This window comes from Aristolochia californica, unplaced genomic scaffold (genome assembly GCF_029961685.1).
Source record: "Aristolochia californica isolate CCGP_79_NKW_82.1479 unplaced genomic scaffold, dmAriCali1.0.hap1 SCAF_13, whole genome shotgun sequence".
Taxonomy (NCBI): Eukaryota; Viridiplantae; Streptophyta; class Magnoliopsida; order Piperales; family Aristolochiaceae; genus Aristolochia; species Aristolochia californica.
The window spans coordinates 11,739,743-11,760,564 of record NW_027181804.1 but is presented as its reverse complement, the minus strand read 5'-3'; the positions used below and the strand labels follow the sequence as shown (position 1 = coordinate 11,760,564).

Here is a 20,822-nt window from a genome sequence, read left to right as displayed (position 1 = left end):
CTCTTCTTTCTCTGTTTAGACTTGGGGAAGATCCGGTTAAGTCAAACTCTCATTGCCATGGATTTCATTCCCATTTTCTTTCGATTTTTCCGCTGATTCCACAAAATTGAAACTGAAGACAAAAAGTCTACAGAAAAAATCAAGCCCGAAGAGGAAGAGGTGAAATCACCAAAGACAAAGAGCCTTATTCAATTCCCCAAAAATTGAAATTACTCGTTAAGTAACGAGTCGGCTCGCGAGTCGTTGAACCGAACCGCGGTTCGCTTAAGGTCGGCTCGTTCACTTAAATGAGCCCAAACCTGAACTCGAATTTGGTTCAAGTTCGGGTTTTCTCGAGCCGAATTGAGCCGGAATAGAGCCGGAATAGAGCCGAGCTTGAGCCACTCGCGAACCGGCTCGGTTCGATGCAACTCATATCCTCAGGCACACAAATTGGTTGTTCTTGGTGGTTTGAGGTGGTGGGAGGAACTCAGGTTGGCCCAGTTCAATGCCTCCCTACTCTTGATTATTCTTAGTAGACAATAATGTCAAATAGTAAATGATTCCTAGACAAACACTTGCCATGGATAGAATTGATCCCCCTGCAAAAACTCCAGCCTTAACAACAAGACAATAATTGCCAAAGTACATTTGTTCTTCACCCTATTGGTCGTTCAGGGTAGCACCAGTCAGCAGTAGGAGGAATACTATTATGAATGTTACCCTGCATAAATGAATGAGCTTTGACACCATTATATAACATCAAGCAATGGTTATTGATTCTCTACAAAGATTTGAATGGAACTTGAGTATGTCAAACTACCAGGAGACTACAAATGAGACAAAGGCAATGGTCCAGTTGGTACTTGAAGGATGTGGGTGTTTTTTATAGCAAATGCACCCGACTGTTGTGTTTATGATGATTTGAGCCATCGAAATTGCAAGTGCAGCAGCAAATCCCAAGCCTAGGGCCTGGCTTCATGGATACTTACATGTTTCGAAGCTGATCATTTGGACATCAAAAACCTGATATACAATCCTATCAAATTTTAGGAAAGAGGGTATAGAAGTTAACCAGAATAGCCATGAGAACTACAACCATGGAGTTGCATGCCTCCAACTTGACCCACCGAACTCATCAATGGAAGGGGTCAAATAATTGTATGGAACATGCATTTCTTTTGCAAAAGTAGAAACCACAATAAAAGACCTTGATCAACTGTCTAAACACCAACTGAAGTTTCTAATCCAAGTACATCGTAGTACAAAAGTGAATGACTATGAGAAACTATTAAAGTGTCAGACAAGATTTTGTAACAACGTATAACCATGAGTTCAACATTATTGCTTTAACTTCCCATTAACACAAGATATGCAGCACCAGTAATTGCATTTACGATGAATATCCTTACAGGTAATTTCAACATCAATAGCAATTGTTGGTTATAGAGGAAAAAGAAAGATATCATAAAATAAATCAACATATACACATAATACACATCTACATGCCAAAGATGCAAATAAAACCAAATGAAAGTCAGTTGACGAATCCTTCTATGAATACACTATTTATGTCAATCAGATCCTGAAGCAGACTCTTGTACTATTGGTGACTGCATTGGGAAGCACTTCTTGGCATCTGTTTTCTTTCTTTTTCAAGAGGAAAGTGAACCTCCACAAAAGGCCCTTTTCTAGTGGTGTATCGATAACTTCTCTAGCTTTTCATTTGCTTTGAAATGGAAACTTCCAGGTGAAATGATGTTGTACATTATCAGAGATGACTGCAATAGTTACTAGAGTCCTTCAATACAACACTTTCTTGAGAGTATATCAATTTGCCTGGTGTTAGAAGAGTGGGTTCAAGCCCATATGTCCAAGAAAAGTGTTAGAAGAGTGGGCTCAAGCCCACACGTCCAAGAAAAGAAAGCCCACACATCTAAGAGGTAGCATATGGGTAAATAAAAAGACTTCTCATAAAGATGACATGAAGTTTTAAATACTTGTCTTTTTTATGTCTCTTCTTTTATAATGGTGTAGCCCTGAAAGGGCATTATAAAAGCTATAAATAGAGGCCTTGGCTAAGAGGTAGAACATTCAAGCTCTCTCCTCCTTTTCCCAAAAATTCGTCCAAGCCCTTGGTTGGCGTTTTCCCTCTTCTCCTCCATCCAAGCTCTCTCCCTTGGTGATTGATCTCTTATTTTTCTCTTCTCCTTCTTCTTAGTTTGGTTGAAGTTCTTATCATGGGATCCTAAATTCTACATGGTATTAGAGCATAGATTTTAGGATCCCCTTTGATGAAGCATACAAAAAAATATTTATGAAGATCTGGCCATGAAATTACTCATGAAGGAAGGAGTCCAGCCATGAAGAGATAAGTCATTTCTAGTTATTATTTACGCATTTCCTTGCTATATGTTGAGGTTTTGATCTCTGGATTACATCAAGACAAGATGATCTTCATATGAGAAGTTGTGAAGATTATTCTCTTGTGATTAAAAAGATGTTATCATCTTGGTCTTATTGTAGCTAAATTACAAGGTTGATCAAGATTGGTTGTTAAAAGTTGTTTTATTAAGATTGATGATTTGAGATTCACATGTTTCTGCAAGGCCTCTCACACTTGGTGTCGCTCATGTGGTCTATTCATTTAGCTGGTGAATTAACATATGTTTAAATCCCAACATGATGAAATTTCATCTATGTGCCTCTACTATTTTGCTGCCCTCTCTACTCTCTTGAACTTCAACACTTGGTTATTTGAAAGTTGGATTGTCCCTATGAGTTGAGATTTATAAGAGACCTTATTTTCTACAAAGGATCTAAAAGAAATAAAATTGTGGTTCTTAAAGTGTTTAACCACGATTTTGGAATTTTGTGATAAGGCATAAGTTTTTACTCCATCCTCTAGAGATTTTTTTTAAGGATATAAGAGGATTTGATTCATTTCGGGATGGTGACTCCACTTGACATAGCCACAAATGTTTTGATGATTTAGTGCCTAATCTTGTGGATAAGATTCTATATCTCAATTTGCAAGTGACTGATTTGGTCAACGGATCCTTCAAGTTTGAATTGGTGGATTTTTTTTAGAAGATCTTCTCTTATTTGGTCTATTTGGGACATTCAGATAGACTTATTTGGCAACCTTACGTGATTTAAAGTGCCTTCCAACTTTGATTTTACTCACTCTTATACTTAGAGTTTCAATAATTGATATTGAGTGTGGTTTAAATATTTGTTTTACTTCCAGATGGATGCTAGAAATACAAGTAGTAAGAGTAACATACTCAGAATTACTACTATTCCCTTAAGGGGCCTCTCAAATTTTCTTAGTTGGTCGCAATCGATACAAAGGGTTCTTATTACTCGTGACCTTCTCGGTCACTTAAACAAACCTTGTCCACCGATTTATGAAGAAGATCTATCCTACCTCAAGTGGGTTAAGAATGATAATTTGGTCATTAGTTGGCTTACTAATAGTATGGAAGAACATGTAGCCAACAATGTTGTCTACTTGGAAGCTGGCCAAAGCCCACACGACCAAGGAAGGCCCACATATATAAGAGTATTATAAGATGGGCCACACGACCATGGAAGACCCACAAGATGGGCCCAAACACATAAGAAGTAGGAGCCACCATGATTACCACGTGTTGGCATCCTTATCACATAAAAGGACTCACAAAGGCATCTTTATCTTATGGTCACGTCCTAGAAGAGTTACAGTTTGAGTTATATTTGTCTTTTATCTATATTGAGTTATTCAATTATGCTACGACTTATCTTTAAGTGTTAGAGTTTGGGTGTAATTGGGACAAAGGTAGTTTTATTGTAATTGAACTCAACTACCTTCCTCTATTATAAATAGAGGTTCATGTACTTTGATAATAACAAGTTAATGAAGTCAATGAAGTATTTATATTTTCCATAAATTCAACATGGTATCAAAGTAGTTCTATGAATTTACTTGGTCAACCCACAGAGATAATGAAATCCTTTTCTCTAAACCCTAAACCTTGAGTCTAGGTTCGTAGTTAGTTTTTTTTAGTCCTACACCCTTAGTTTGTTTTGCTTTTTTCACCTCTATAATGAGATTTTCATATTAAAAATTATATATTGAAGGAAATATATTTGAGTCTAATTTCCAAGGAAAAATGATTTTTTTCAATCGGATTTATCTACAAAGAGAAATTGATATTTGAACTAGAGAAGGTCAGATTGAAAAAAAGGTTCGAGCAGTAGCGAAAAGCTTCAACTTCCGAAGTATTTTATGCAATGAATAATGAGACTTTACAAGTAGAATTATATATCAAAAGAAATATCTGTAAGTCTATTTTCTTACCTATTCAACCAATTCTCTATCTGATTTTTTTATAAGGAGATATTGATCTTGGAAGAGTCAATGGTCATTATGGAAAAAAGGAGAAATAGGGCTTAGTTTGGCAAGATGACAGAGACCGAAATCTATCAGATTATTTATCTTCTAATAATTATATTTTATAAAGTGAAGTTATAATTGGATGAAAGGTATTTAAGTCTATTTTAAGAAGGACAAAATTTAATTTTAATCTGATCTATATTTAACGATATATTCGCATTAAAAGAATCAAAGGTCATGATAGTATTCTATAATATTGAAAAATCCCAATTTATGTTCTTTGTTTTGCATCATTGTTTGAGTTGCTATATCAGGAAAATATCTCACTTCTCCCTTGTTTAAGGCCTTATTACTACATCTATGTTATTGGGGCTTGTTGTTGCATCTATGATATTTGGTTCAAGATGGGATCACTGCCATTACCTCCAAGCTGGAGGGGGAGAAGTAGAAGAAAGAGGTATTTTTTTCTATATATTGTGGATAAGTTTATGTGACCAAAATATTCAAGAAAGGGGGAGCACAAAAGATGAAGCTTATGTATCTAAGAAAAAAATATTTATATCGGATTATGATTAATTCATGGGTCCTTCTACAAGGTTTATTATTTTGGTTTGTGTTATATGTGTTGGAAGATGGTTGTGTTACATTATAGCTGATGGTTTTATGTTTATTTGGATGAGACATTATTATTGAAGAAGAGGTGGCATCAATATCTTTTCTCATACCATAACTTATTTGACTCTCAAAAATATCACGGTTGGGACACCATGAGAGTTTGTGCCCGGATTGGGACACCATGATTAATTTAACTCTCAAAAATATCACCATTGAGATACCAATGAGAGTCGGTGTTCAGACTGGCACATCACTATAAATAAACCCACTACCCCCAGTAATGACTTTTATTACTTCTTCCACTTGAGAGTCGTTGTCCTGTGGAAGGACACGGTGGTGGACACTTTAGAGCAATGCCGATAGACACACAACCTATAGAAGACGGAGTGTGCCCTACATCCAACATTAGGACTGGAGTATGGAGCAATGTCTAACCGGTTAGGAGAGATTTTTACTCTCACTTATATTATGCCAGCAGAGCCTCATGGAAGGATGCAACAACGTGAGGGTGAGTGTTGGAAAATGAAGGCATATTGGAAGATGTGTCATGTTTTACAAAAAGATTTTATACATCATTTGTAGGGAATTAATGTTGTTCTCTCACCCTCAGCTTGAGGGGGAGTGTTAGAAGATAGGCTCAAGACCACACGACCAAGGAAGTCTCACATATCTAAGAGTATTATAATATGAGTCACACGACCAAGGAAGGCCCACAAGATGGGCCCAAGCACATAAGAAGTAGGACCCACCATGATTACCACGAGCTGGTGTCCTTATCACACAAGTTGGAAGATCAAGAAGGACTCACAAAGGCATTTTTATCTTATGGTCATGTCCTAGAAGAGTTCTAGTTCGAGTTATGTTTGTCTTTTATCTATATTGAGTTATTTAATTATGCTAGGACTTATCTTTAAGTGTAAGAGTTTGGGTGTAATTGGGACAGACGTAGTTTTATTGTAATTGGACTCTATTACCTTCCTCTATTATAAATAGAGGTTCATGTACTTTGATTATAATAAGTTAATGAAGTCAATGAAGTATTTATCTTTTCCATAAATTCAACACCATTTTATAAAAAAATTATACATCTTTTGTAGCAAGCTGGGAGTTCATGTTGTTCCCCCCCCCCCAACTTAAGGGGGAATGTTGGAAGCCCAAGCCCAAGCCCACACGACCAAGGAAGGCCCAAAATATGGACCCAAACACATAAGAAGTAGGACCCACCATGATTACCACAAGTTGGCATCCTTATCACATAAGTTTGAAGATCAAGAAAAACTCACAAAGGCATCTTTATCTTATGGTCATGTCCTAGAAGAGTTCTAGTTTGAGTTATGCTTATCTTTTATCTATATTGAGTTATTTAATTATGCTAGAACTTATCTTTAAGTGTTAAAGTTATGGTGTAATTGGGACAAAAGTAGTTTTATTGTAATTGGACTCTACTACCTTCCTCTATTATAAATAGATGTTCGTGTACTCTGATTATAACAAGTTAATGAAGTCAATGAAGTATTTCTATTTTCCATAAATTCAACAGAAACAACAAAAGACATTTGGGACACATGTGCTCAGTTATATTCTAGCATGACCTCTTTGAAAAAATTGTTTGATGTCTTGCAAAATATGCTAAACACTAAGCAAGGGGATAATATTCATGAATTTTTGGCTCAATTTTGAGGTCTCCTTCAAGAGTGGAAGATCGCTCAACTGTACTCTACCAATATTTCTATCCAAGAGAGGCAACGAGAAGCTTTAGTGGCAACAATTGGTTGATGAATATCAGGCCATACCTTGAAGTTGGTAAGACTCAACTTATTAGCTCCTCCGTACTTCTATCCTTTGATGATATCAGTGCCATATTGTTGCGGATCCCTAATCCATCTCTTACCTCACATAATGAAGCTCCAACGGCTATGTACTCTGGTAATAGAGGTACATCATCCTCCAACTGAGAATGCGGCATAAATTTTAGGGGAGGCCGAACAAGAGATGGTAGAACTGGTCCTACCCACCCACGCACAGAGCCCCGCATATGCACTTATTGTGGAGGTCAGAACCACCTTGTGGAAAGTGCTGGAAGATGGGAGGACTGCCATTTTATACAAAAATATTCTATACATCATTTGCATCAAGTTGGGAGTTCATGATGTTCTCTCACCCCCCAGCTTGAGGGGGAGTGTTGGAAGATAGGGCCCAAACTCACCAAACCAAGGAAGACACACATATCCAATTATGTTGGAAGATGGGCCCAAATCCATAAGACCAAGGAAGATCCATGCATCCTAGAGATATAGAAGACGGGCTCAAGGCCCACAGATAAAGGAGAAGGCCTATAGGCCCACATACAATGATGTCAGGATGGGCAGATGGTAAATATAGGGTCATCTCATGGAGATGACATTGATGTAATTAAATTAAAATTTCAGGGTTAAAACCCTAAACCCTAAACCCTAAGTTCAGGGGTATTATTATAATACAGTAGTTTGATTAATCTCAAAATAGAGCTTTAGGGGAAGGGTTAGGACATCAAGTCCATAACATCTTCTTCCTCTGGTTTTCTCCCAATGGGTCTCTCTCCCTTTTTCTCCATGAACTAAATTCATGGAGTCCTGAAAATCAATATGGTATCAGAGCATTGATTTTCAGGACTCCTATCTATGGTTTTCAGATTCAAAGAAACCCATTAGTTTTTTCTTTGCTCATATTGTTGTTAGTTTTTTTTTCCCGTCATATTATTGTTATTGTTTTATTTTCTCTGCTTTGTGAAGTCTAGATTTGCTTCGGTAAGCCTTAGTTTACTCTGCCATTATGAAGCCTCTCTGTCGTCTGTCTTTCCCAGCCTTACTGCTGCATTATTGTCTTTGCCAGCCTTACTACTATAGAGCCGATCTTGTTTTCAGAAAATCATCTGAGATTGTTTCTCCTGGCCTCTTTGTTCTCTGCTCAAATCAAGGAAGTTGTCGGTCTATGACCGTTCTGCCGTCTGTTATCCATCTGCCTCTTATTTGAGGAAACTTCTATGCTGGTTTTCGAGTTATCTGTTCATGACACGAACAGCGTGGCTCTGTTGGAAATTAGCATGCGATAGAGTTTTTTACGTTTCTGGAGGTCGAAGATGACTATTCTCTGTTGAGTTAATCAGCGGAGCGACATTACCATACTGGTGAAAATTTATTTAAGTTGTTGGGTTAATCCTCTGTCATCTAGCCTGAGACTCCGAGAAATTTTCTACTTTGGGAGGACGCTGACGTCGAATTGCTGTTGTTCTTCGCGTGCCTTACCATAACGAAGATTGCCGGATTGATTTCTTTCCGAAAGTATGTTTTGTCTGTTGGAAACTTCCCGATTATCTCTGGCATCTTTGATTAACAGCATATTATCTATGTTCGGCTTCAGCGTTGCTCACAACAAGATTGCTCATAAACTTTCTGTCGGAAAATTTCTGTTTAACTGCTCCTTTAACAGAGGAAGTTTTTATTAAATTGGTTTTCGAAAATTTTCCTTCCTATGTACCAGAATGATTATTGGAAAGCTTGTTTATATGATTCAGGATGTGTTAGATAAACAGGTGAGGGGAAGCTTTCCGAGCGCCAGTACTGAGTTGTTTTTTCTGGAATGTTTTCGTTGAGTCCTTCGGCATCGACAGAAGGGAAGAAGACGTACTGTAGCAAAATTCATGTTTCCTAAGTTAGGAAACTGATTAGATCTAGGCCGGGCTGTTTTGTCGCAACCCGGATCGGGTGAGTTCACCCAACGAACCCGCCGAGATTTTAGTCTTCTGCACAAGCCGCACCAACTAGTATTCCAAACTAACTCGGACCAATTAGAACCGAGCCAACCCAACTCGGGTCAACTCGGGTCCTGGTCAATTTGACTCAAGCCACTTATGTTTTTGCCTCAGTATATGTGTCTTCCACGATTCAGAAATATTGATCTACTATTTGACTCAGCGCGACTTGGTAAATGTTTTTCTCTGACTGAATTATTATTTTGAAGAATTGAAAGATTATTCCTTGGTTAGCATATTATTTGGTACATATATTTGTCTTAGATTATTTCATAGGTCAATTTTACAAGGATTTTTAGTTCGTATTATATGGTCCAAGCCCATTTCAGCTGCTGCTATTGTGTCTCTTTGGATGAGACACTATTATTGAAGAAGAGGTGACCTCAGTACCTTTTCTCATACCATAATTTATTTGACTATAAAAAATTTCACAGTTGGGACACAATGAGAATCAGTGCCCGGATTGGGACACCATCATTTAAATAACTCTAAAAAATATTATGGTTGGGAAACCATGAGAGTCAGTGCCTGGATTGGGACACCATCATTTATTTAACTCTCACAAATATCACGGTTAGGAAACCATGATGGGCTCTGTAAAAAAAAATATAGCAATTGGGAAACCATGACAGAGGATACCCTGTCAAAAATATCACGGTTGGGAAACCATAACGGAGGAACTTATTATTACATCTATGTTTTACCCCCTTGAATTGGCTAGCTGGGCCTCATGGAAGAGAGCACTAGCGTGAGGGGGAGTGTTGGAGGATGGGAGGATTGCCATTTTATACAAAAAGATTCTATACATCATTTGCAGCAAGCTTAGAGTTCATGAGGGGAAGTGTGGGAAGGTGGGCTCCAACCCACACGACCAAGGAAGGCCCACAAGATAGGCCCAAGCACATAAGAAGTAGGACCTACCATAATTACCATAAGTTGGCATCCTTATCACATTAGTTGGAAGGTCAAGAAAGACTCTCAAAGATAACCACAAGCTGGTTGGAAGATCAAGGACTCACAAAGATAACCACGAGCTGGCATCTTTATCATATGGTCACGTCATAGAAGAGTTCTAGTTTGAGTTATGTTTATCTTCTATTTATATTGAGTTATTTAATTATGCTAAGGCTTATCCTTAAGTGTTAGAGTTTGGGTGTAATTGGGACAAAGATAGTTTTATTGTAATTGGACTCTACTACCTTCCTCTATTATAAATAGAGGTTCACGTACTATGATTATAATAAGTTAATGAAGTCAATGAAGTATTTCTCTTTTCCATAAATTCAATAGAAAGTTGTTGGAAGCTACATAGGAAATCAAATTGGGCCAAGGCTACCCCAACCTCTGTTAAAATTGACAAACTGGAAGATAAGACTAACTCACAATCCTAGAAGATGACTCTCACTGCTGAAGACTATGACACATTTCAGAAAATGAAGTCAATTATGGAATCTTTCCTTCCACTTTTACCAACAACTGCGACCACTATTGCTTAAGATATGCTTTCTTCCTCTTCCTCCTCTTCATCTTGGATAATAGACTCTGGGGCCTCCGAATATCTCTCAGGTAACAAACACATGATCAATTCTTTATCTTCATGTATTCTCCATAAATTTGCTACTATTGCTAATGGGACCCAAACCAAAGTACTTGGCAAGGGATCATCTTCTATTATACCCTCTATCCCACTTCAAAATGTCCTATAAGTTCCTCAATTCCCTTTAAACTTACTCTCGGTAAGTGTTGGAAGACAGGGCCCAACCCACAAGACCAAAGAAGGCCCACATATCAAAGTGTATAAGAAGATGGGCCCAAGCCCATAAGACCAAGGAAGACCCATGGAACCAAGAGATATAGAAGATGGGCTCAAGGCCCACAGATCAAGGAGAAGGCCCATAGGCCCATCTACATTGATGGCAAGATGGTAAATAAAGGGTCATCTCATAGAGATGACATTGATGTAATTATGTTAAAGTTTCAGGGTTAAAACCCTAAACCCTAAGTTCAGGGGTATTATTGTAATATTGTAGTTTCATAAATCTATAAATAGAGTTTCAGGGGGAGGGTTAGGAAAATCAATTCCATAACCCTTCTTCCTCTAGTTTTCTCCCAATGGGTTTCTTTCCCTTTTTCTCCATGAGCTAAATTCATAGAGTCCTGAAAATCAACATGGTATCAGAGCCAGGTTGATTTTCAGGACTCCGACTATGATTTTTCAGGATCATTCTTCGTTGTGTTTTATTTTTCCATAGTTGATATTTGTTTTTTTTATGTTTGATTTATATTTCTGCTACTAAAACATGAAGAGACGTTTGTGATGCCGTGGAAGACAAAAAAAATTCTTCCCGACTAGTGTTTCTGCTGCTACTAGTTGTCATCTTCGCTTAACTTCACCGCTCGACCATCACTGGCAGTGTCTGCACCGCCTGCCACAACCCCTGTTGGAAGCTTGCGCTTCCGTTCTGGAGGAAATAATTCTGTTGCAGAATTATTGTCGTTAAGCCAAGGTCTGTTTTGTCGAAGGTCACGTCACCATTGCCAGAGATGATGACACCATGAACGTGAGAAGAAGCACCAGTCCAATTGAGAGTGAACTTCTCCAATGCAGCAAATTTCTTGCCAGTAGTTAGACCAGTCTCTATGCTATCCATCCTTCCTTTCAAGGTCTCCATATCGATATCAATTTTGGAGAACCTCTCTAGGACTGTATCAAATTTTCTTTCAAGCAATTCAAAGTATTCATTGGTGCTTCTCTCTGTCGGGTTACCCTGCTCTGATACCAAGTTGTTATGGTCCCTAGCCATGGATCTAGTAACTTGGCGAGTTAAATAAGGATCCAACACTGTTAGAGGGTTTCTTAACACGTTTTTGTGAAAAGAATCTCTCTTTTACTTCCCTCACACGTTATAATTGAAAATGAGTTTCTTTTTTTTCAATTATAGACGCACCAAATCAATCAAGAGTTTGTTTAAGGATCCAATTATGAAACCCCACTTTATACCTCACGTCAATGAGTAGGGTTTCTGAATTCATGCAACTACCAATGTTGTACGTAAAGAAGATAGTCTATAGCTCTTCTAAACTCGAAAAAGAAAGATAAAAATACCTCTTGAAGACCTCCTTCAATCAGCAACTCGAAAACCTCTTTCTTGATGCTATGGCTCACGCAAAACCTCCTTCCCTCACTACTGGTTCGTGGAAGAGATGGATAACTATTGCAGCTTGGAAGAGAAGGATGATTCCTCTTCCTTTTTCTTCCACGATCTCCTCAAAGACTCCCCATTGGATGCAGCAAACCACCAAGGATAGTTCACGCCAAGAACCCTATGATAGGGAACCTAGCAAGTACCTAATTACTCTATTTTAATATAAATCCAAACTTGCTTTATTTCTCCATCCTTACCCCTTAAATAGGGTAATTAACATCAACATAGGTTAGGGTTATTAAAACCCAATTCTACCCCTACCTTTAAGTCTTATTACAAATCAATAAAATTCTAAATTAAAAGCAACATAAATAATAAAAGTAAAGTAGATGACTCAGTGCTATTGAGTCCATAACAATGACGGAGGAACTTATTGTTATATTTATGTTACTTCCCCCCATTAATATCATATATTACTCTACCACTTGAGAGTCGTTGTCTATAAGAGGGACACGGTGGTGGAGGTGGACATTTCAGAGCAATGTCTTAGTGGCTAGCAGTGATTTACTCTCACTGATATTATACCAGTTGGGCCTCATGAACAAGAGCACCAACGTGAGGGGAACTGTTGGAAGATGAAGGCATATTATACAAAAAAGATTTTATACATCGTTTGCAGCAAGTTAGGAGTTCATGTTGTTCTCTCACCCCCAGCTTGAGGAGGAGTGTTGGAAGACAGGGCCCAAGCCCACACGACCAAGGAAGACCCACATATCAAAGTGTATAAGAAGATGAACCCAAACCCATAAGACCAAGGAAGACCCATGGAACCAAGAGATATAGAAGATGGGCTCAAGGCCCACAGATCAAGTAGAGGGCCCATAGGCCCACATACATTGATGGCAAGATGGTAAATAAAGGGTCATCTCATAGAGATGATGTAATTATGTTAAAGTTCCAAGGTTAAAACCCTAAGTTCAGGGGTATTATTATAATATTGTAGTTTCATAAATCTATAAATAGAGCTTCAGGGGGAGGGTTAGGAAAATCAATTCCATAACACTTCTTCCTCCAGTTTTTTCCTAATGGGTTTTTTCCCCTTTTTCTCAATGAGCTAAATTCATGGAGTCTTGAAAATCAACTGTAAGCCAGCTCACAAAACATCTAAATTGCTCTATCACCTTCTCACCCTCTTCTTGTGTATTTCAGGATCTAACTACGAAGTGGGTGATTGGTGGCAGCCATGAAAAAGGGGGCTTGTATTACTTCAACCTACCTCCGTTAGCTTCACTTTCATCCTCTATATCTGAGGCACAACTTTGGCACAACCAGCTTGGTCATCCGTCTACACCTTCCCTTCGCCATTTACTTCCTTCATTAAAGTCTTTATCTACTTTCAATTGTGTGGTTTGTCAATTAAGTAAACATCAAAGGAGTACATATTCTCCTCGGCCTAAAACTAGTGTTGCTCCTTTTTCTTTAGTACATTCTGATGTATGGGGACCTTTGTGTGTCTCTAACATTTCTCATGTTAAATACTTTGTTACTTTTGTTGATGATTTTACCCGAGCTACTTGGTTATATCTTTTTAAAGAAAGATCTAAAATAATTACTATCTTTATGGCCTTTCATGCTATGGTGTTAATTCAATTTGACAAGAAAATTCAAATACTTCGGTCTGATAATGCTAAAGAATATTTGTCTAGTGAGTTACAATCCTTCTGTTAAGGTCATGGCTTTATCCATCAAACATCTTGTGCCTACACCCCTCAACAAAATGGTGTTTCTAAAAGAAAGAACCGTCATCTCCGCGAGGTTTCTTGGGGCCTCCTCTACTCCATGAAGGTACCTTACTTTTATTGGCCTCATGCTCTATTTACGGCCTGTTTTCTTATCAATATGTTACCTTCATCAGTACTGGGTCATAAGACTCCATATTCTGTTTTATTTCCTAGTGAAGACCCATTTTCTCTTCCCGTAAAGGTTTTTGGATGTGCATGTTATGTCCATATTACATCTCCTCAGAATAGTAAATTTGCTCCTCGCTCTATGAAGTGCATTTTCTTGGGTTACTCTCGCACCCAAAAAGGTTATGTCTGTTATAATCCCATGCTTCAAAGGTTACTTATGTCTCAGGATGTGACTTTTTTTTAGGACACATCCTTTTATTCCTCGGACGATACTCCTCTAGGTTTGTCTTTCTCTACTATCACTCCTTGTCCATTTGTGCCTTTTAGCGCCAATGTTACTCTGCCTTCCGAAGCACCAGTCAACACCTCACCTGTGGAGTTTTTGGATCCTACTGAGGTAAGTCCTTCTCCTATTATTGGTCCATAGTTTGATACTTGGTCCATTGCTTTAAGAAAAGAACGTTGTTCTTGTACTACTTCTCATCATTTGTCTTCCGCTTGTTCTCAATTCCTTGCATCTATTTCTTCCACTTCTATTCTGCAGTCCTATCCGGAATCACTGCAACATCTAGGATCGAAGGCGGCTATGGATGAGCAAATGTTGTTAAGTTGTGGAGCCTAATTTTCTCTTTATAATTGAGGGGCGTCATTATTAGGGTTTTATCATCTTAATCCGAGGAACATCCTGAGTTTTAGCCCAGAGGTTAGAGAGAAACACCTGTAAGTGTGCTATTTCATCTTCATAGTGGATTACTACAGCGACAAAAGACAGGACTTAGTCTTACCTTGAGATGAACCTGTATAATTCTTATTGTTTGTTTTTGTGCTTGCTTTTCCTTTCTTCCGCGATTATTATTATTGTTCTCATTTGTTTGGAATTAAGGCATTTAATTCCTAACAAATGCAACCTTATATGAGAATCAAACATGGCATTTAGTACCGCTTCCAAAAGGTAAGAAACTAGTGGGTTGTAAATGGGTGTTTTCCGTCAAACACAATCTGGATGGGTCCCTTGCTAGACTTAAAGTCTGATTCGTCGCTAAAGAGTACACTCAATGTTATGAAGTGAATTATGAGGAGACCTTCTCTCCTATTATCAAGTTAAATTCGGTACATATCTTATTATCACTTGTCGCTAACTCTTCATGGCCCATATGTCAACTCGATGTCAAAAGTGTTTTCTTAAATGGCGATATACGTGATAAAATGTATATGGTTCAACCACCTGGTTATGTGGTTGAGGGGGAGTTGGTATGCTACTTAAAGAAGTCCTTATATGGGCTTAAACAGTCCCCTCGGGCCTGGTTTAATAAATTTAGCCAAGCACTATTGCGGTTTGGATTTCATCGGTGCTCAGTAGATCATTTGGTATATTTTAAAGATACTTCAAAAGGTAAAATATTATTAGCTGTGTATGTTGATGATATTATCTTAATTGACAATGATTTGCATAGCATACAAGAAGTAAAAAACATGATATGTAATGAATTCAAAACTAAAGATCTTGGGCTTCTAAATTATTTTCTAGGCATAAAAGTTCTTCAATCCAAATAAGGAATAATATTGTCTCAGAGGAAGTATGTCTTGGACCTCCTCAAAGAAACGAGAATGATGAGATGTCGCCTAACTGACACGCCTATGGATGCGAATGTAAAATTATGTGCAAGTTTTGGAGACGATATTGATATTAGAAAATATCAAAGACTTGTGGGCAAACATATTTACCTCACAGTAACTATACTAGACATATCACACATTGTAAGTGTGGTGAGTCAGTACATGCATAAACCACAACTTACTCATTGGCAGACCTTGGAGAGAATATTAAAATACTTAAAAGGATCCCTAGACATAGGATTGCTTTATAAGAAATATTGTCACTTCAACATAGAAAGTTTCTCAGATGCGGATTGGGCTGGATCACCAGATGATAAAAAGTCTACTTCTAGACATTTCACTCTTGTTGGAGGGAACCTGGTTACATGGCGAAGTAAGAAGCAAAATGTGGTTGCAAAATCTAATACAGAAGCATAATGGGCTTGACTCACACAGTCAGTGAACTCCTATGGATCAGATTTCTTCTTACCAAATTAGGATTTTATAAAGAAGGTTCTATAGGTCTACATTGCGATAACCAAGCAACCATTCATATTACTTTGAATCTAGTCTTCCATGAAAGGACCAAACACATTGAGGTGGACTGCCATTTTATACGAGAGAAATTTCAAGCGGGTATAATTTCCCTCAAACATGTTTCAACACAAGAGCAAGTAGCAGATATTGTTACTAAACCGATTACGTCTAAGATCGTATCCTTTATATGTGGCAAGCTGGGTATCTAAGATGTTTTTTCTCCTCCTCCAATTTGAAGGGGAGTGTTAGAAGAGTGGGCTTAAGGCCAAACATCCAAGAAAAGAGTTAGAAGAGTGGGCTCAAGCCCAAACGTCAAAGAAAATAGTTAGAAGAGTGGGCTCCAGCCCACACGTCCAAGAAAAGAAAGCCCACATATCTAAGAGGTGGCATATGGGTAAATAAGAAGACTTCTCATAAAGATGGCATGAAGTTGTAAATACTTGTCATTTTTATGTCTCTTCGTTCATAATGTTGTTACCCTAAAAGGGCATTGTAAAAGGTATAAATAGAGGCCTTGGCTAAGAGGTAGAACATTCAAGCTCTCTCCTCCTTTTCCCAAAAATTCGTCCAAGTTTTCTTCCTTAGTAGGCACTCTCCCTCTTCTCCTCCATACAAGCTCTCTCTGTTAAGCACTTAGTCAATACTACCCAAAAAAATCGGCTTGGTAGGTAGCGAAAAGCCAAGTACTTAACCCAAGACCATAACATCACATTCCTCCTTCACAAGCCGATGACCACGATGGTCCACTCTAGAGATGGGCCACTCTAGTGACAGCCTACTCTAGCGACATGTTATGGTCTTGGGGTTAGATACCTATGCCTTCCGCTCCTAACAGGCTAATCTTTTGGGTAGTATTGACTAGGTGCTTAACATTTGGTATCAGAGCTTGCCCTCACGTCGCGAGTTAGAATCCCCGAAGGTAGTTCCCCGACGCGGGTGATCGCAAACCCCGGACGTGGTGGCCGTAAGGGATTATGGGATCTTGACCCAGCCCTCGTCGCTAAGTGTTAAGCCGCCGTGGACGTAGGCTCGCGAAGGTGGGTTGTACTGTTATGGTCCTGGGGTTAAGTACCTATGCCTTTCGCTCCTAACGGGCCGATCTTTCGGGTAGTATTGGCTAGGGGTTTAACACGATAACCCACTCTAGCGACACCGCTAGGTCGCCCCTTCCGCTTGGTTGCCCCCTCCGGGATTCAAACTCGCGACTTGGGTGCCCACTCTGATACAAAATGTTATGCACCTAGTAAATACTACCCAAAAGACTTACCTATTAGGTAGCAGAAAACCAAGTACTTAACCCAGGACCATAACACTCTCCCTTGGTGATTGATCTATTCTCTTTCTCTTCTCATTCTTCTTAGTTTGGTTGAAGTTTTTATTATGAGGTCCTAAATTCTACATGAAGGTAGAGGAAGAGTGCTTCCAGCCTTCTGGAATCAACATTAGCTACTTTTGTTATAGAGGGTGCCCACAATAAATAGTACATAATAACACTCAATCGTGAGGACTGGTCTCATTCCCATATTCAGATGTCATAATGAAAGCTACTTTGAATAATAAACTTCTGTTTAGAAGAATGTACGTCCTCTTCCAAAAGTAACCCAATAACTATAGAAACAGTATGCCCAACTACTAGCAATATAGAAACGTTAAGAACAAATTCTGAGCGACAAACAGTGAGAAAAAAATAAAAAAAGGCAAAAGCAAGAACAACATTACCATATCCATCAAACCAACAGAGAGGAAGCTTTCTTCTTAATTAAAATACACCTTATAAGACAACAAACTTTGAACGAACAAAGATATCAGACAAACAACCTACAGAAAAAAATAGCCAACAGACTATGGAGCACCCTATAAACCAGGCAGAACCCAAAATGCAAATGAGATAATACTAATGTAAATGAAACTCACGGAGAACGTACCTCCTGATAGGGGTGGCATCGAGCCGAGCCGAGCCCGAACCTGCCTATGTTCGAGTCGAGCTTGATTTAAATATTTCGAGCCGAGCTTCGAGCCGAGCCTCGTCTCGAGCCTAAAATTGTTATCGAGCTCGAGCCCAACGAGTTCGAGCCGAGCTTCGAGCCGAGCTCGAGCCTCAACATACATTTCAAACTTTTCAAAAAATATATATCGAATAAAATGTATATAAAATTATGCATACATTTTATATAAAATTGGGCATGACTTCTACATAAAATTGGGCATAACCTATATATATATAATATGTGTATAAGATTGGGCATAACCTCTACTTAAAATTGAGCATAATCTATATATAAAATACTTGTATAAAATTTGGCATGACCTTTACTTAAAATTGGGCATAATCAATATACATAATACCTGCATAAACACTCCATAAACACTCCATAAAATTGTTTATACATTCCATAAACACTTCATGAAATTGTTTATACACTCCATAAAATAATCTAAACACTCCATACATTGCATAACATTATAAATAAACTCCATACAATAATCAAACACAACAAAATAAAATAAAATATCACTATCAATTTACAATCACCCAAATAAAAACTATAAATTCTTTAAATAAAATCATATTACTATTACATACTTACTAGAAAATTACAAGAAATATTTTAAATTTTTCTTAGGAAAATTAAATGGACCTCTTATTGCCTTTTCTAAGGAAATAAATAAAAATTAATAATTAATCTAATATATTATTATACTTATCGATAAAATTTTAATCACATAAAATGTCAAACACAAAATTACTATGAAAATTGCCTCATGCTCAAAGTATTATATCATCAACTGTCAAATACTTATTCAAAATTTTTCTATATGGTTTTCTTAACCATCTTGGCAAGAAAATCTTACTTGAAAAATTATAGGATTTTTTAAAAAGAATTTATAATTAGAAAAATATTTTGAAAAAATACGAGGCACTAATGGTCCCTATATTTCTATTAAAAATATTTTTTCAACATTTATTGAAAAAACTAGTCTCTGGAAACGTATTTCTACTAAAATATCTTTTCAATTTATTTAAGAGCCATGAGGAAGGGACAAAGAGTTTTTTTTTTCCTTGTTTATGATCTCGCACGTAGGGGTGGCTTTGAATAAATTATATATAAAATTATGCATACATTTTTAAGAAATATAATGATAGGGGAGGTTCAGGATTGAATTTCAATAATGGATTAAAATGCACCAATATTAATATTTTTTACTCCAATTGTTGTCTAGCTTGTTTTGTAATTTTTGAATTTGGCCATAATTTATTATGGCCTCCTTAGTGCCCCTAGATAAAAATTTATATTCTAGGAAAAACTAAAAATATTTTTCCTATGATACATATTCCCAAAAAAACCTTTAAATAAAATCTTATTACTATTAGTGACTTATTAGAAAATTATAGGAAATATTTTAAAATTTTCTTAGGAAAGTTAAATGGACCTTTTATTGTCTCTTCTAGGGAAATAAATAAAAATTAATAATCAATCTAATATATTATTATACTTATCGATAAATTTTTAATTAAATAAAATATCAAACACAAAATTGCAATGAAAATTATTTCATGCTAAAAGTATTACAGCATCAACTGTTAAATACTTATTCAAAAATTTTCTATACAGTTTTCTACCCTATTTTGGTACAAAAACTCTTACTTTGAAAATTATATGATTTTTAATAAAAAATTTCAATTAGAAAAGTGTTTAAAAAAACATGAGACACTAATAGTTTATAGAAAATTATTTCTATAAAATTTATTTTTAATTTTTCCAGAGGAAAAAGTTTTTTTTTTATTTTATGATCTCGCACGTGCGAAATCGCACGTGCGAGATCATCTTCTCGCGAGGAAGGGGGAGATTATTTCTCCCCTGTTCTGGTTTTCCGCCGAGACGACCCCGAGGGAAGGGGCTTACGGCGCCGGGGAGGATTTATCGTCAGAGATGACGGCCACGACGGAGTTGGCGGCGACGGAATCGGCGGTGACGAAAGCGGCGGCGACGGAAACAGAGGCGACGGCGAGGAGATGAAGAAATCGAACGGACGAACACAGAGGCGGCCGGCGAGTAGCTGCGACGGCGGTATAGACGCCGGAGAACAGCTACGACGGCGGTAGAGGCGGCGACAACAACCGATGGGAGGGGTCGACGGTGACGAGGGGGGGGGGGGGGGGGAAATTTTTCCCCCCCTCGCTCTCGCTCCCGCTCCCGCTCCCGCTCCCCCGCTCGCTCGCGATCCCGCACCGATTCATGCCGATCCGACTCATTTCGAGCCGGCTCGCGAGCCAACGAACCGAACCTAGCTTCGGTCGAGCTCGGCTCATTAAGGTAAACGAGCCGATTTCGGTGTTCGAGCTCGGCTCAAGCTCGAAAAATGACGAATCGAACCGAGCCGATACCGAGCCGAACCGAGCCGGCTCGCGAACCGGCTCGGCTCGAAGCCACCCCTACCTCCTGATATGGCATTAATTTCCGGCAAATAGAGTGTGGCGAACAGATTGCCTCGTCTATGGGAATGCCCATACATGACTTTGCTAGACCATACCCTTTCTTATACTCCTTTCCATCAAAATAGACCACCGTTGGAAAGCGGAAGTCCAAGGGAAGGTGAAATGTTGTAACTGCACCCGGGAAACACTAGCGACGAGTCACCTAGGTGACGGTTAGAAAACCGTCTAATATTAACTTCACCCTTATGGCCTCTGCAGCAAAGCCCGAAGCAGCAGCAAGAAGCCCAAGGAAACCCACAGAAATACAGACCAAAAGAACCTTCCGCTCCATCCTACGGGAAGAGGGTTCAGTGTTTTCGTCACCTTATACAGAAAAAGATCCACAAGCTAAATCTAATATCTTTCAGTTTTCTGTACTGATAAGGGCAACAAG

At 38.2% G+C, this 20,822-nt stretch overlaps 1 pseudogene; it reads right to left on the bottom strand.

Annotated features, from left to right (window-relative positions):
• Window positions 1-495: 495 nt before the first annotated feature.
• LOC137947651 (protein MODIFYING WALL LIGNIN-1-like) lies at window positions 496-20,720 on the bottom strand (annotated as a pseudogene).
• Between the last annotated feature and the right edge of the window lie 102 nt (window positions 20,721-20,822).